This window comes from Hyla sarda, chromosome 9 (genome assembly GCF_029499605.1).
Source record: "Hyla sarda isolate aHylSar1 chromosome 9, aHylSar1.hap1, whole genome shotgun sequence".
NCBI classification, from domain to species: Eukaryota; Metazoa; Chordata; class Amphibia; order Anura; family Hylidae; genus Hyla; species Hyla sarda.
Genome location: NC_079197.1, coordinates 163,343,229 through 163,349,278, shown reverse-complemented (window position 1 = coordinate 163,349,278; position 6,050 = coordinate 163,343,229). Strand labels below are relative to the sequence as shown.

Here is a 6,050-nt window from a genome sequence, read left to right as displayed (position 1 = left end):
ACTGACATCACTATTATACCACAGCGCCCCCTACTGACATCATTATTATACCACAGAGCCCCCTACTGACATCACTATTATACAACAGCGCCCCCTACTGACATCACTATTATACCACAGCACCCCCTACTGACATCACTATTATACCACAGCGCCCCCTACTGACATCACTATTATACCACAGCGCCCCCTACTGACATCACTAATATACCACAGCGCCCCCTACTGACATCACTATTATACCACAGCGCCCCCTACTGACATCACTATTATACCACAGCGCCCCCTACTGACATCACTATTATACCACAGCACCCCCTACTGACATCACTATTATACCACAGCGCCCCCTACTGACATCACTATTATACCACAGCGCCCCCTACTGACATCACTATTATACCACAGCGCCCCCTACTGACATCACTATTATACCACAGCGCCCCCTACTGACATCACTATTATACCACAGCGCCCCCTACTGACATCACTATTATACCACAGCGCCCCCTACTGACATCACTATTATACCCACAGCGCCCCCTACTGACATCACTATTATACCACAGCGCCCCCTACTGACATCACTTACAGTTTTCATGTCGCTGTCTCCTAAACGTCTCATTCACGAGAACTGAGAAGTTGATAACTACTACTCCTATCAGAGAAACTGTCCCCAGCATCCTCCAGACTCTTCCCGAACTCTCTCACACGCCCCGCCCCTATCCCGCGCTAATTGGCTGAGCAGTTCTCTGACTGACAGCTCTGCCTGGAATTGTCCCGAAATTTCTCTCACACCCGTGACGTCACTGACAGCCGCCGCCGCCGCTGATTGGAGGAATCTGACGGCTCGCTAGGACACTCGCGAATATTCCCGCCCTTTAGGTGTAATACTCGTCAGTGATTGGCTGGTTCTGTAGGGAACACTCGGGAATGTTCGGGATGTTGCTAGGCGATGCAGGGAGCGTGGTGAGGAGGGCGCTGTGATTGGTTAGGAGGCCGGTGAGGTGTCTGCACTGTACACAGATATATAGAGACCGTGCAGTGCGGAGGAGCAGTCACTGATAACACTCGCTATCTGACACACGAGCTGCAAAGAGCAACTTCAGGAGAAGCTCCACACGGCTGAGCCGATCACCGAGAAGCCGATCACTGCACTCATTCCCGATCACTGCACTCATTCCCGATCACTGCACTCATTCCCGATCACTGCACTCATTCCCGATCACTGCACTCATTCCCCGATCACTTCCAGCACACTTATCCTGAGAGAAGATGGCATCTAAAGGAGTGGCCATTGGCATTGACCTGGGCACCACCTACTCCTGTGTGGGGGTCTTCCAGCACGGCAAGGTGGAGATCATCGCCAACGACCAGGGAAACCGCACCACCCCCAGCTACGTGGCCTTCACCGACACCGAGAGACTGATCGGAGACGCCGCCAAAAACCAGGTGGCCCTCAACCCCCAGAACACCGTCTTTGATGCCAAGAGGCTGATTGGCAGGAAGTTTGATGACCCCGTTGTGCAGAGTGACATGAAGCACTGGCCCTTCCAGGTGGTGAGCGATGGGGGAAAGCCCAAGGTGAAGGTGGAGTATAAAGGAGAGCAGAAGACTTTCTCCCCTGAGGAGATCTCCTCTATGGTGCTGCTGAAGATGAAGGAGATCGCAGAGGCTTACCTGGGCCATCCCGTCACCAATGCCGTCATCACCGTGCCAGCCTACTTCAACGACTCCCAGCGACAGGCCACCAAAGACGCCGGGGTCATCGCTGGACTCAACGTGCTGAGGATCATCAATGAGCCTACAGCAGCCGCCATCGCATATGGCCTGGACAAGGGATCCCACGGGGAGCACAACGTACTCATCTTCGACCTGGGAGGTGGGACCTTTGATGTCTCCATCCTCACCATCGATGATGGCATCTTTGAGGTGAAGGCCACAGCGGGTGACACTCATCTGGGTGGAGAGGACTTTGATAACAGAATGGTTAATCACTTTGTGGAAGAATTCAAACGCAAACATAAGAAGGACATTACCCAAAACAAGCGGGCCCTGAGGAGACTGAGGACGGCCTGCGAGAGAGCCAAGCGCACCCTGTCCTCCAGCACCCAGGCAAGCATCTAGATCGACTCCTTGTATGAGGGCATTGACTTCTACACCTCCATCACTAGAGCCCGCTTTGAGGAGCTGTGTTCTGACCTCTTCCGTGGTACCCTGGAGCCTGTGGAGAAAGCCCTGCGAGATGCCAAGCTAGACAAGTCACAGATCCATGAAATTGTCCTAGTGGGGGGCTCCACACGTATCCCCAAGGTGCAGAAGCTGCTGCAGGACTTCTTCAATGGCCGAGAACTGAACAAGAGCATCAATCCAGATGAAGCTGTGGCCTTTGGGGCTGCAGTCCAGGCCGCCATCCTAATGGGAGACAAGTCTGAGAATGTGCAGGACCTTCTCCTACTAGATGTGGCTCCTTTGTCTTTGGGTCTGGAGACAGCTGGAGGTGTCATGACCGTCCTCATCAAACGCAACACCACCATCCCCACCAAACAGACCCAAGTATTCAGCACATACTCCGACAACCAGCCAGGTGTCCTCATTCAGGCGTATGAGGGTGAGAGAGCCATGACCAAGGACAATAATCTGTTGGGTAAATTTGACCTTAGTGGAATCCCCCCTGCTCCCCGAATTGTTCCCCAAATTGAGGTGACCTTTGATATAGATGCCAATGGTATCCTCAATGTGTCTGCTGTGGACAAGAGCTCAGGCAAACAGAACAAGATCACAATAACCAACGACAAAGGCCGACTGAGCAAAGAGGAGATCGAAAAGATGGTGCAAGATGCAGAAAAGTACAAAGCAGATGATGATGCACAGAGAGAGAAAGTTGCTGCCAAAAACGCCCTGGAGTCCTATACCTTCAGCATTAAGAGTATGGTGGAAGACGAGAACATGAAGGGGAAGGTTAGTGATGAAGACAAGAGGATCATCTCCGACAAGTGTAAGGAAACCATCACCTGGCTGGAGAGCAACCAACTGGCTGAGAAAGAGGAGTATACCCATAAGCAGAAGGAGCTGGAGAAGGTGTGCCAACCCATCATCACCAAGCTGTACCAGGGAGGTATGCCAGGGGGAATGCCAGGAGGTATGCCCGGTGATAGCTGTGGTGGACAGGCCAGACAAGGTGGCAGTTCTGGGCCCACCATTGAGGAGGTGGATTAAGAATGTTGAACTGTTTTTCTTTTTTTCTCATTATAAGAGACTTTTGACAATTCCTTTTTTGTTGTATGTTCTGTAAAAGTTACTGATCTAAAAGGACATTACCAAAATGTTTCTCTTGTCACAAAGGACATTACCAAAGTGTTTCTCTTGTCACAAAGGACAGTGCCAAAGTGTTTTTCCTGGAGGAAAGCCGAGATAAATATTTTATTTTCACATTTGTGTTCTGTTATTTATGGAGATGTTTTGTCTTCAGTTTTTTGTCACTCTTTATTAGTGACTTTGTGTTATTAGTTAAAGGCATTAATAAATTTATTTTGAGATGTTTCTGCAACAGTTATTTGTCTTGGTTTTGGTATTTATCATAAATGCATAGCATAGTCTTCAGATTAAAGCTGTACTCTGGTGGAAAACTTTTTTTAAAATCAGTAGGTGCCAAAAAGTTAAACAGATTTGTAAATGGAGGCCGGAAGAAGGACGTTCCTACGTCCGAAACAGCCGGCGTAGCCTCTGAGCGCCCCTTACTGTCTCTGTCTATGCCGTGGTGATCCCGGACCTCGGGCCTGCAGCTGTTTACCCGCGGTGAGTGCACGCTACCTCTTTGTATTGTATTGTTTGATACTTCATCTTGTGTGTGCACCCCGCAGGTGCTGCGTTGTTACTTATCGGGTCAGGAGGCTGCCAGTTTACACCAGCGGTATCGTATATCTGCATGTCTAGCTGCACGGTGTGCTCTCTCCCCCTCTAGTGGCTTTAGATTTGTAAATTACTTCTATTAAAAAAATCTTAATCCTTCCAGCTATTAGCTGCTGAATACTACAGAGGAAAGTCTTTTCTTTTTGGATTTTTTTTTCTGTCTGTCCATAGTGCTCTCTGCTGACACCTCTGTCCATTTCAGTAACTGTCCAAAGCAGCATATGTTTGCTATGGGGATTTTCTCCTGCTCTGGACAGTTACTGAAATGGACAGAGGTGTCAGCAGAGAGCACTGTGGACAGACAGAAAATAAATCCAAAAAGAAAAGAATGTCCTCTGCAGTATTCAGCAGCTAATACGTACTGGAAGCATTAAGACTTTTTAATAGTAAAGTAATTTACAAATCTATGCAATAAAGAAAGCACGTACATGCACTCACCGGTCAGCGGAGACAGCTCGGTGTGGGAGTCCGGTTCACGGAAAGCTGGGTCTCAGCATCGGTGCAGGTGAATGGGCACTCGGAGGCGAGTGCCCATTTACCTGCGCCAAGGCTGAGACCAAGCTTTCCGTGAACTGGACTCCCACACCGAGCTGTCTCTGCCGAGCGGTGAGAGCACGTATGTGCTTTCTTTATTGCATATATTGATACTTCATGCATTTCGTATGTGCACCCCGCAGGAGACGTTGTTATAGGCCGCTGATAATACACTGTATCTCTACTACAGGTGAAGTAACCCTTTTGTGTGCCCTCTCCTTTTCCTGCATTTCCACGTTTATTAATTTACAAATCTGTTTAACTTTCTGGCACCAGTTGATTTAAAAAAAGTTTTTCACTGGAGTACCCCTTTAATTAATAATCTTTTTCTCCTGTACATGGCCTTTATGCGCAATACCTGGCCGCATAGGCACAGGTATTGCTGACTGCAGGGCCAGGGTTAGCTTTAGGGGTTTTGGTGTCAGGGGGGGTTAATGACCTGAGTTGGGTTTGTGGGCGGTCTCAGGTGGCCTGGGGGGGGGGGCGAGGAGTAGGGGGCAGACAGACCTCTGAACTTATATGTTTTCCTCCCCTTCCTCCTTATCTCTCACCGGCCCCTGTAAAGCTTGCAGCAGATAGTTAGCTTACCTTCTCCTGGAGATGGCCAATGAGTTTTTGGAGTTCCTCCAAGAGCAGGAGCGGGCAGAGGAGGGCTTTGTCACCCGCTTCTTGGCACAGTTAGTTTCCCCCTGTTCTTCCTCCCCTGCAACAGGCAGCGCGTCATCAGTGCCCGGTAGCCGGTGGTCCACCCTTCACTCTAGGCCTCTTTACAGGCTTAGCCCCAGCCCCCCTGCTTCTAATCTACACCAGCGGCACACAGCAGGCAGTGGTACAGTGCACGGGGAGGGGTTGCGAGGTATCTGGGGGCCTCGTGCTGTGCTGGCTCCTTCCCCTTGCTCGCGCGCTCCTGGAGCTGTGTTGCCTGAGCGGGTCTCCAAAGCCGCTGCTCCTCATCCCACATACTCCCCTCCATTATGGGCAATGCCCCTGCTGCTATGTCCAGCTCCTTGGCAGCCAAGGACGCTGCTCCCTCTGGGTCAGCGTGCAGACCCCTGGGGCTTCGGCTGCTGACCCCCCTTTTATGGATGCTTTAGATTGTGTCCCCCCCCCCCTGTGGAGCAGTGGTGTGGTGCTTTTTGTCCCCTTGATGTTCATCATGTATGGAGGTCCCTGGGCTGTGATTGCCTCCCGGGGTTCAGGCCGTGGTCAGCGTGGCGGATCATCCACTCACTTGGGCCTTTGACGCAGGAGGCATCGTGGACATCGTGATGCTCGTAGCTGGGGAAGTTCCAGGCTGTCCAGGTCCTCCCGCTGAAGGTCCTCTTCCTCCTCGGGCAGCAGTTCTTGGACTTCTTCCAGCCCCAATCGCCATTACAGGAGGAGCAGAGTGAGGCGGGAGCCTTCTCAGTTGGCTGGCCGGTCCTCCCGCGCAGGCAGTTGGCCTGGCGCGGTTGCGGTTCCCCCTCTGGCGGTGGCTTTGCTGGGAGCAGCCGTTGAGGCGGGTGTTTCGGCTGAAGTTTCCCCTTTCATGTCTGCGCAGGTTTCGCCCGGTAAGTTTGATTTTGTTGGGGATTGGGTGAGGGGCAGGGAGAGTTGTTGCCCAC

At 51.3% G+C, this 6,050-nt stretch overlaps 1 pseudogene; it reads left to right on the top strand.

Moving 5' to 3' along the window:
* Positions 1–919: 919 nt before the first annotated feature.
* Positions 920–3,541, top strand: LOC130290585 (heat shock 70 kDa protein-like; annotated as a pseudogene).
* The last annotated feature ends 2,509 nt before the right edge of the window (positions 3,542–6,050 follow it).